General features: G+C 41.3%; 1 non-coding gene across 1 annotated transcript; it reads left to right on the top strand.

Annotated features, from left to right (window-relative positions):
* Positions 1-7,650: 7,650 nt before the first annotated feature.
* On the top strand, positions 7,651-7,725 carry Trnap-cgg. Its single transcript has one exon. It is a non-coding gene; the product is annotated as a tRNA-Pro (tRNA).
* The last annotated feature ends 3,776 nt before the right edge of the window (positions 7,726-11,501 follow it).

Raw genomic sequence — 11,501 nt, 5'->3', positions numbered from 1 at the left:
TCAAGAGCCCGTTTCGCCTGGTGACCGTGTCGAGAAGAAGGCGCGCCAACATCCAGCTTCTGCAACAGCGACGGCCGACAATGAGTGACTGTCGCCACATCCTCAATCGACGGCTTCAAACCTTCAATCAACCAACAAGGAAGACTAAAAGCACGTAAAGTTTCAGAACTGTATGCAGACCTCAGCTTTTCAAACTGTTCCATTTGCCTCGCAAAATTACAGCAACTTAGCATGAACTTTTGTTGCTCATTGTCCCAATTGCATTACCAAGCAGGGTCCCTTCCTTTTCCGAAATGAACCCGAGTGTCGTTGAAATTCAGACGCCAGCATTAAAGTACAATCATTCCATTTCACTGCTTTAATTTCAAAGTTCAGTTTAAGTATTCATAGCTGGCTACAATATTTAGATTACGCAAGCACAAATTAAGAGTGCGAGTTTTGTTACCATATTTTAGCTTACCTGTGACTGCAGCTCAGCTTGGTACGTACTAAATTTTACTATTTTTAATTGTTCAGAATCATTTAATTCAAGTTCAAAGTTAAATCTCTTATTTCTAAATTGCGTAGATTCAAGTAGCTTTTGAAATTATTGTTGAGGTAGTCCAAGACTAACGGTATTTTACTGAATTTCGATGTGCTTCAGAAAGAAAGCTCACTATTAACTTCAGTCACTAATTTAAGTTTCGATTTTCCGGTTTTATTAATTCTATTGCTAAATTATGTCAGAGTGTAGCGAAATTTATTACTTCTGACAAACTTTCAGTTTTCACACTACACGTGTCAACCTTCAGTTGCCACGCACTAGTGCTAATTATATGTGTAATACCCTTTCATTTTCAGTTATTATAGTAATTGTCCATAGGACTGGCTACCGTAATTTTCCCCAAATCTCAAACATCTAATTACCGCTACTTAATTGTTAACGTAACGGCCGCACATTTACTTTCTTCATTAACTTTACCCCTTTTCAAAATTAATTTCCACCAGTTTCATTTGCATTTGTCCTTTAATTTGATGTAACCCTTTCCTCCCGTTTTTACCGACAGATTAACTTCGGTGACGATTGCTTTTCCCAAATTTCCATTAGGTACACGCGGTTTAATTTTTCACTGTCATTAAGGTCGATAAGTGAGGGGGAGGTTACAAACATAAAGAGCTCAAGTAAGACAAACACTAGTGGAAGATAAGCAACTGAAAAAAGAAACAACTAAACAAACGATAGAACAGGAAGAAGTAAACTGAAGACTGGCATCTCGTCGTCGTGTTTATTGGACATGACGTCGTACACAAGCGTAAAGAGAGGGGGTACTACAGAATGATGTGGCTACTGACATTGTAGGAAAGGTAGATAACAGCAGAAATGATTAGCGAACAAGGTAACACAGCAATCAGAATACATACATACCTTGTATGTCTCCAACCATACGAAAACCCATTATAAATAATGTACCAAAAAAGAGAGTCTTATAATCTCAATGTCAACTAGGATGAGACTCGCTGTACTAAGCACGAATGATGGTGTTGTTGCGATGATGCTCCAAGTGCCAGTGGGTAGAGCGGCTGCCAGTGGGCACCGTGTATCGCAGCTGCAGGAGGCACTCGTAGTCCAGAGCCGCTGGAGGCGTGGCCAGCGGGTGCGTAGCACTGGCTCCAGACAATCCCTTCGCCCACCATCAGTGTTACATGGAAACTTGTTATTCTGTTGCCAACTGTATCACGCTACCAAGTGCCGGTTGGGTAGATTACCTTTCTTCCATAAAAGACAAGCCCATTCTCTCCCCACTAGCAACAAACTATGACTTTATATACCTGAATCCCGACACTGACCTCTGTTCCGTGTCATCTGCTGGGAATCGATTTTTGTACAATTAACTGTCAATCTGAAAATGTAAACATGGCGTTCCGCTTCACTACACAGTTTTAATCTGTCACAGATATATACAAATATACTCCTTAAGCGTTCATAGTTTCGATTGTCCCGAAAACTGACGTGTAGCATTTTACTGTTCCAGTTGGCATATGCTGTGTACTTCACCAGAGACATGACGATTCTGTCTCCCAGCTGGTCGCCATCTTCAGATGTTGAACTAAAATGAATTTAAGTGAATCAAAGGAAACAATTACCCCCTAATGATTTAAAACTGTCTGTTATATTTGGGCATTTGCCAACTTCCAGTGATTCAGTTCATTACAAGTAGATTATGTGGAAGCAATCCTTGCCATAATCTGTGAACTCAATGATCGACTTCGTTTACGGCATGTATTACAAGAGTGTACACGCTGAGGTTCCTTATCACAGAAACAGCCTACACAATGAGATTCTTACGTGTGCATTCGTTCGCTATCCTTTCAAACTTTCGAAGGAGGTCAGTAACTGTTGTGTAGATAAGATATACATTATTATAGCACGAAATAACGCACTGTTATTACTGTGAGTCAAGGTTATGCGGTATCTGACCACTGTTTGACACTGAGCAATTACTCAAAGTTTTCGCTACACAAAATCTCTTCCTCACAACCAGAACATTAATTAGCTCAAACCACCATTCAACAGTATAATTTAGTCCCAGAATACACTTTTCTGGAGAAATTTTGAATATCTCACCTTTTATTATATCCCTGAGTTCTTCCAGATAGCTGGCCGGGGTGGCCGAGCGGTTCTAGGCGCTACAGTCTGGAACCGCGCGACCGCTACGGTCGCAGGTTCGAATCTTGCCTCGGGCATGGAAGTGTGCGATGTCCTTAGGTTAGTTAGGTTTAAGTAGTTCTAAGTTCTAGAGGACTGATGACCTTAGAAGTTAAATCCCATAGTGCTCAGAGCCATTTGAACCATTTTCTTCTAGATATCTCAAATGGTTCAAATGGCTCTGAGCACTATGCGACATAACTTCTGAGGTCATCAGTCGCCTAGAACTTAGAACTAAGTAAATCTAACTAACCTAAGGACGTCACACACATGCATGCCCGAGGCAGGATTCGAACCCGCGACTGTAGCGGTAGCTCGGCTCCAGACTGTGGCGCCTAGAATCGCACGCCCACTACGGCCGCCCTAGATATCTCGCTTTGGTATTATACATACGCTCCTTTATCATATCGTTTAACCAGAAGTCACAGGGTGTGAGATTCGGGGATTGGAGAGGTCATAACAACGGTCCGTCGTCACCAATCCAACGGTTGGGAAACGTTCGATCGAGTTAAGTACGAACGGAACTAGAAAAATGGGGCCTTGCACCATCATCTTGTAAATATCCCTCGCATCTACGTTGTAGGGACTTGTTATCAATAGCAAACTGTTTCAGCATTTGTACCCAGTCATGCGCATTCACCGTTGGGGTTCTAAAGAAAATGGACCAAGGAAACCAGCAGCTGTCACGGGACACCACGCATTTACCTTCGGGGATGCTCGTTCACGCTGAAGATCGGTTCGTGGATTTTCAGTATCCCAGAATATTTTGTTATGACGATCAACATGACCACAGAAACAAGAGGTAGCTTCGTCTCTGAAAATGATTTGCCTAACAATTCCCGGCTGCGTGCCAGAATTTCGCACTGTTCTGCTCTTACCTTTCACCGTCAAGAAGTCAAACTTAGACTTTCCAGTGCGATCATGATGCTAAATTGTTTTCACTAGATATTACGAATCTATATAGTAACTTACCTGTTGAAACAACTATTAATGTCACCGAAAAAACACCTACGTTCTCTTAATAAAGATATTTCTGGTGAGGATCACTGACCAAATCCGTTTCCCAAGAATAGTAGTAAAATACAACTATTTTCGTTTCAGTGTCAAACTATGCCATCAGCATGACGGGCTGGCAATGGGTAATCCACTGGCAGACTTCTTGGCTGATATTTTCATTAACTCACTGTAAAAAAATTCTTCAATAATTTTTCAGCAACTGATCTTCGTGTTTTGTCATATTCTAGGTACGTAGATGACATTTTGATCATATGCAGTGGTTGCCGTAGAGGTATTGATAATTTATTTTGAATTTTTGATAGTCTTCATAAAAATATCAGCTTCACTAGTGAATTAGAAAGTAATGATCGTTATCTACATTACTTCGATCTTAGTATTGCCATAGACAGCGACAGACTTTCTTTCAGTATTCTATTGCAAGCCTCTAATGTGGATCAGATTGTGCCCGCTAGTTCAGTGCATTCTTATTCCTATAAAAAAGTAATTTTCCATTTAGCGATTCATCTTACAGTCTTGTACGTTTGTCACGAGACAAACGTAATGATTAGATGAATTTAATCAAAATTACGGCAGTCAATAGCGGTTACGATCCCTCGTTAGGTGAAAACACTTTCAGAGTGAAAACAGACGTTAAAGTGACTACCTTAGGCATCAGAGCTGCATCCTTCGATTCCATTTTTAGGCCTTGTTTCTTACATAATTCGTCGCCTTGTAGCTGCAAAATATGGATGCAAAGTTGCTTTTTCTACTAATAATAACTTGCAGGAGAGTCTTCATCACAATCTCAAGTCCACAATTGCCCCTATACACAGTTCAGGAGTTTATATAACCACTTGAAATACATGACCTGTTTGTTATATAGGACAAACTGGAAGATCTTTCAAAGTCAGGTATAAGGAACATCTATTGGGAAAAAGAGGAACTAATGTACATAGTTCCACTTATGTTAATCATTAATTTCCTGTTAAAAACTGAAAGATGTTGAAGAAATTTCCATTTTACATGGAGAAAAGAAAGTTCACTGGCTCGACGTACTCGAAGAGCTGCAGATTTTCAAGCATCTTTCAGAGCACGATGGCCTCTTCCTCAACGAACAGTTACAATTACGTAAAAATTTTTTTTTCAACGGATTTAATCCCCTACTAGCAAAATTTTGATTCCTTAATTTTTTACTATGTTTCCCTGCCTCTAGTTTCGTAACATCTTTTTTTCAGATATGATTTAGACGTGTTCCACTAACGTTTCATCCATACAGTAGGTTTTTTCTTTTGGACTACGCTGCTGTTTGTGCAAATATTGAACAATGTTCTGTACTTCGAGTATTGGCCATATCTGTAAAGCCTAAGAGATGGCTCTCATTGGTACTTCATTTAATTGACTACTTTGTACTTTCAAAAATTCATTAAGTTCTTTTTTATACAATTTTATAATTAACTGTTGTTTATTTAGATAATTCCTTTTGTAATATTTCAAATTGGTATATGACACTGTCGGCGCCAGGTAGGCGGCGCAATATGTATCCTGTTTTCATGGCAGCAATGTAAGCCACTGCGACGATCAGTGTGATGTAGTTCTTTATAAGGTACACATACCAAAACGCTGGAACCTTTTAAATTTTTGACTTGAGCATGTCTGCTCGTTATTTTACTCATTGCCAGTTCGCACTGCAACTTTGCGTAATTAACCTTTACGGTACGACATTATGACATTTTTAATGTTTCTGTCAAATATAATTTTCTATGCCATATATAGGGTTGGCCAAATTTCATTCTGATGAAGAGATCGTCAGAGATGTCGAAAGTTTGATCGATATATTAACAAATTATTAGCAACCGTTTGGCTGTGTCATTTCTCCACTGAGATTGAATCTTGTTTCAGTAAAGAGAAAGTTATGTAGTGGGTATCAAATATATCGCCCGCATCGCTGTTTAACGTGTCTGAAGAACTACATCTGAAAACAGACCGCGTCATGTTAATGGGAAATAATTCATTTTTGCAGGGGAGGAATCTTGATGTTTGACTTTGTAATGGTACTTGAATTACGTAACCATTGCGGCACCTCACCTCAACCTCTCGATACCAGCAATATTCTACTGTGTTTCTATAAAATAGTTAAAATATTTCTGTGGCAACATTCCGATTTGATTTCATTAATGTAGAGGTACTTTGATAGATCGATATGTTTATATTGCAATTATATTATTCTTATGTGTATTCTTTCTTTTGTCACTATGATCTTTGACGTACTTGTGACTCTGATTTTTGGGTGCGTAAGCGGTTATTAGAGAGTCAAGTCTTGGTCGTCATGTTGAAAAGACGCAAATTGTAGTCAGTTCATGAAATGTGAACATTAACAGTGAGGAAGATATATTCAAGTATGTTTTATATTGTGAACTGATGTTGCAACAAAAGTAATAAAAAAGTAGTGTAACTTAAATTCGGAGTGTTGATTACTTTTTTACATCACCATTGTTCTAACTTGCAAAAGTTTCATCTTCAAGAATGGTTTATGAAACACATCTAAAAAAAAACTTTTGAATATCGCAGAATATGACCTAGGCCTCTTTGCATCCGAGCTTGGAATCATCACTACCTAGATTTTCGACGATTGAGCCATGAGTTCGCAACGAGACCATCGTGGGAAACACGAAAAGATGAGTGCCTAGTTTATCCATTATTTCAAGAAATGACTTTAATAACAGTGCTCTAATGACACCTGCCAGATAATATAATTTTGTTGTTGTCTGAAAATGCAATATTTAGCAGCGTGAGCAACACTATAATCATAATTAATTTTTGACCTTTGTTGTGGTAGAGTTATTAGAACTTAGTCACCAGCAGCTGTTGCACCATGAGTATACAAGCCAAACCTTTCACTATATAGGCTCAGTGCTAGATGGTGTCCTCTACGGAGCTTCATCTGTCGTTATACGAAAGCATCTTATTACTTCCTGGCTTCCTACTTGTCAGGCGTCTGCGCCCCGCCAATGTCGGCGCTTGTATTGTTCTGCGAAGCAACAAGGTAGCGCCGGCAGGGTGGTGGAAGGTGCTGCGATGTCTGTCAGACGAGAGGCGCGCGGACGGGGACAGCTGCTCCCGGGGCTGTTCGTCAGACGCGCCGCCGCGCCGGCGAGTAATAAACCTGCTGCCTCCCAGCGCCGTCCGTCTTCCGCGCCAGCAGCGACGCTTTGTACAACCAACACCAATTTCAGCGCCGCTTCTAACTCTCCAGGCCGAATGAAGAAATATCGCCTCGGCAAGTCACACCACGCTACCTGAGGCCTGCACCTTGCACTCTACGTTCCCTGGAATCGTTGGCAGCGAAACAGCTCGTTTCCTGAATGAGATTTTCACTCTGCAACGGAGTGTGCGCTGATATGAAACTTCCTAGCAGATTAAAACTGTGTGCTGGACCGAGACTCGAAATCGGGACTTTTGCCTTTCGCGGGCAAGTGCACACTCTGCTGCAGAGTGAAAATCTCATTCTGGAAACATCCCCCAGGCTGTGGCTAAGCCATGTCTCCGCAATATCCTTCCTTTCAGGAGTGGTAGTTCTGCAAGGTTCGCAGGAGAGCTTCTGTAAAATTTGGAAGGTAGGAGACGAGGAACTGACAGAAGCAAAGCTGTGAGGACGGGCCGTGACTCGTGCTTGGGTGGCTCAGTTGGTAGAGTACTTGCCCGCGAAAGGCAAAGGTTCTGAGTTCGAGTCTCGGTCCGGTACACAGTTTTAATCCGCCAGGAGATTTCATATGAGCACACACTCCGCTGCAGAGTGAAAATCTCATTCTGGAAACATCCCCCAGGCTGTGGCTAAGCCATGTCTCCGCAATATCCTTCCTTTCAGGAGTGCTAGTTCTGTAATGTTCGGAGGAGAGCTTCTGTAAAGTTTGGAAGGTAGGAGACGAGGTACTGGCAGAAGTACAGCTGTGAGGACGGGGCGTGAGTCATGCTTGGATAGCTCAGTTGGTAGAGCACTTGCCCGCGGAAGGCAAAGGTCCCGAGTTCGAGTCTCGGTCCGGCACACATTTTTTATCCGCCAGGAAGTTTCATATCAGCTCGTTTGCTGTTTACAGTGATCTCCTTTCAGAAAGGAATTATACTGGTGTCCCGAATTAAAGCAACAGCCTGCTATTTCCTCATCCTGTATCTAGTTGTCGACGTAATCATACAAATTCTCAATCAGATGTCCGTACGATCGTGTTCCGCACGGAAAATTGCATTCTGGTCCATAGACAACCACAGCGATGAGATCAGGGCATCTCTCTCAAACGGGGTAGTGTTTTTCGGGTAGTACCCCAACCACAATCGCTGTGTACACAGCCACAGACGGTGTAATATGGCACAAAGAAGACGCCTACCAGACTCTCTGCAGTAGAGGGCCACACGAAGAATGGAAGCAGGACAGTCGCAACCTGCTGTTAACCGATAGCTGAATGTGAATCGTTATGTGTCCCTCGAAGCTGGCGACAGCTTATAGAGACCCAAAATTGTATCCGAAAAACGAGGACAGGGCCGACCAAGTGTGAAACCAGAAAGAGAGGACCATTATTTGGCTGTAGGGGCATGAAGATACCGCCTTAAAGCCGCATGGAAACTGGCATCTAACCTCGCAGTATCCACTGGACGTGTCGTATCGAGGCAGGTTGCGTACAGAAGACCTCTGCAGAGCGGCCCCTATTGTCGGCGACCTGCTGTGCATGTACGTCTGAAGTATCTTTACGTCTATAGTCATCAAGATGCCTCCTGGACTGTCGCACACTGGGGCTCGATGAACTTTTCACAGATGAGGCACGATTCGGTCTCGAGACTAATCCTCGATGGATTCGCAATTGGAGGTAAGGTGAAACACGATTTCGAGACCTGACCATAGCGGAAAGTGACCGATACCGAGGAGGATCTCTGACTGCGTGAGTAGGGACTATTTTGACCGCTCGAACAGCTCTTCGTGAAGTTGTGCAGGTGAATCGGAAAGGTTTAATTCCTGTGAGGTATCGTTAAGGGATCTTGGAAAGTCATTTGCAGTTGTTGCGAGGTGCTGCGTGCCCAGACTTCGTACTGATGGACAATAATACTGGACCTCAACAGCACTGGTGGTTGATGTTTCCTTGTAAACAGAAGATACTGCATGCATGTCGTCGTCTCCTCACCCTCCCGTTTTGAAGCCCATACATAGTGTCTCTCTTGTACTAGGGAGACTGGTTGCATCACTTCAACATCCACCAACCACTCTCGAAGACTTGCCAGCGACTCTGCCGGAAAAATTGGCGTTATTGCCTCAACATGAGATTGAAGATATCATTCGGGCCAATACCAAACACATTATCCACTTGCCGGATGTATGTGCAAATTCGTTAAGTTAGAAAAAAGAAATAACATTTTTATCTACCGTTATGCATGTTACAGATGTTTACGTTTTGTATTCATTAGATGCTTTCTACTTTACTATCACCTGCTTATACTCTTTCGTGGCAAAGTAATCGCTGCTTTGCTAAATATACGTCTATTGCTTCAATTTTGGACACTGGTCTAAGTTTACAAGACCCAGAGCTGGTTCGCAAAATATGCAAGGCAACATCAGTTTTCATTTGCTGGGCAGTCTTCTGGTTCTACCCAATTCAGAGTTCACTCGCAAGGTGTTCAGATCATCCTGTGCTGTCTATCCAATTTTTTTTAATCAGACGATATAACATACTACTTAAAAGAAACAGATTGTTCATGGCATGTGGCGTTATATACCCATGATCGGGTTTTGTTTCACATTATTCGTAGAAGTACTACTTGTAGTTGTAGAAGAAGCAGTACTAGTCTTATTCTTGAGTAGATGACGATCAACAGATCGTGCATTCAAGTTGGTGACCAGAATAAGGTATCGAAGAATGCAAAAGAAAATTGAGTATGTGTTAGATGATAGTTTTGCTACAGCAAAGGTACAGGCACCATTGAGTCAGTCCTGACATTGCGGTTGATAATGAATGCAAGGCTGAAGAAAGGTTAGTACACTTTCATACGATTTGTTGACCTTCGGAAAGCGTTCGACAATGTCAAATGGTGCAAGATGATAAATTCTGAGAGGAATGGGTGTAAGCTATAGGGAGGTAGTATACAATACCTACAAGAGCCCAGAGAGAACAATAAAAGTGGAAAAATAAGAACGAAATTCTCAGAGTAACAAGGGTGTAAGACAGGGATGCAGGCTTTCAACCCTACTGTTCAGTCCATACACTGAAGAAGTAATAAAGCAAATAGTAGAAAGGTCAAAGACTGAAAGTAAAATTCAAAGTGAAAGGCTGTCAATGTTAGTACTCGCTGAGTGAAAGTGAAGAAGAATTACAGACTGTGTTGAGTGTGATGAACAGTTTGATGGGTACAAAATATGGACTGAGAGCAAAACAAAGAAATATGGACATATTGAGAGGTAGGAGAAATGCGAACAGCAAGAAACTTAATATCAGGACCGTTGACCACGAGTTAGATGAATTTAAGGAATTCAGCTGCCTAGGCAGTAAAAATAATCCACCACAGAGCAGGGAGGACGTAAAAAGCAGACTAGCACTCGTAAAAGGGGAACTTCTGGCTTAGAGAAGTCTATTAGTATTAAACGTGGGCTTTAATTTGAGGAAGAAACTTCTGAGAACATACGTTTGGAGAACAGCACGGTGTGGTAGTGGAACATGGACTGTAGGAAAACCGGGACATAAGGAAACAGAAGCATATGAGATGTGGAGCGACAGAAGAAAATTGAAAATTAGGTGAACTGTTAAAGTGATGAAGGAGGAGGTTCTCTGCAGAATTGGTGTGGAAAATAATATACGGCAAAGGCTTAGAAGAAGAAGGGATACAATGATAGGAGTTGTATGAAGACTCAGGTAAGAAATCCATGTATATGATGAAAGCTCCACAGTTGCTTATTTAGGAAAAGTATATTTGAATGTAGCCACAAAATGTAAATCCAGGATTTCTGAATCGTCATTTTTTGTGCGCAAGTCTGCTGGACACTTTTTGCCAAATGGTAACGACACCACTTCATCCTTGGGACTGACTGGAATGTTAAATGTCACTTGCTATTGTAGCAAACTCTATACAGGTCAGTGTAGCAGGTGATATGGAGACACTTGAAGGAATACCGTAGAAGTTAGATCCTTAGATAAGGAGACTCATTTGGCAGACCACCTGATTTAGAAAGATCACAGTTACAGGGCAAAATTGAAGTCCTACTTCCTATCCATAAGGGGAAGAAGATGAACTTCCTAGAAATAATGGAAATTAATAAACATTTGTCCTTCTGCTCAAGCTTATTACTGAATGACCATAAACATTTCCCATACTTTACGTTCCACCTCTAAATGAAGATACTACTCATAATGTCTGAAGATTGCATTGTAAGCCGAAAACCGGTTAACAATAAAAGTAATATTCTAGAAAAAAAGCAAACTGATGCTTTCCATTTATTATAATGTTGTTCTACCAAGAACCGGCGGAATATTCTGTTAATATGGATAACAACTGTTGGCATTAAGATGGGAGGCTATGTTATTAGTTGTTCATGGAACAAAATGAGATCACCTAATACTTTAGAGTCCTTTCTGTAGTGTGTCAGTTAATCAAATATCATCGTTGTGGGGTACAAAATAATGTACAGAATATGAAATGTTTACGTACGACATGACCTAAAACAATGATGACAAGAGAATACACTGTCAAACTTCATTTCTGCATGTGGCTAGTGATCACATTTATTAGCTGACTTCCACTACTAGGTTATCTATTGTAATGAAATAGATTCTCCAAGATCCATTTA

This window comes from Schistocerca piceifrons, chromosome 5 (assembly GCF_021461385.2).
Source record: "Schistocerca piceifrons isolate TAMUIC-IGC-003096 chromosome 5, iqSchPice1.1, whole genome shotgun sequence".
In the NCBI taxonomy this organism is placed as follows: Eukaryota; Metazoa; Arthropoda; class Insecta; order Orthoptera; family Acrididae; genus Schistocerca; species Schistocerca piceifrons.
The sequence above is the reverse complement of the archived record's forward strand: the minus strand, read 5'-3'. Positions and strand labels throughout refer to the sequence as shown.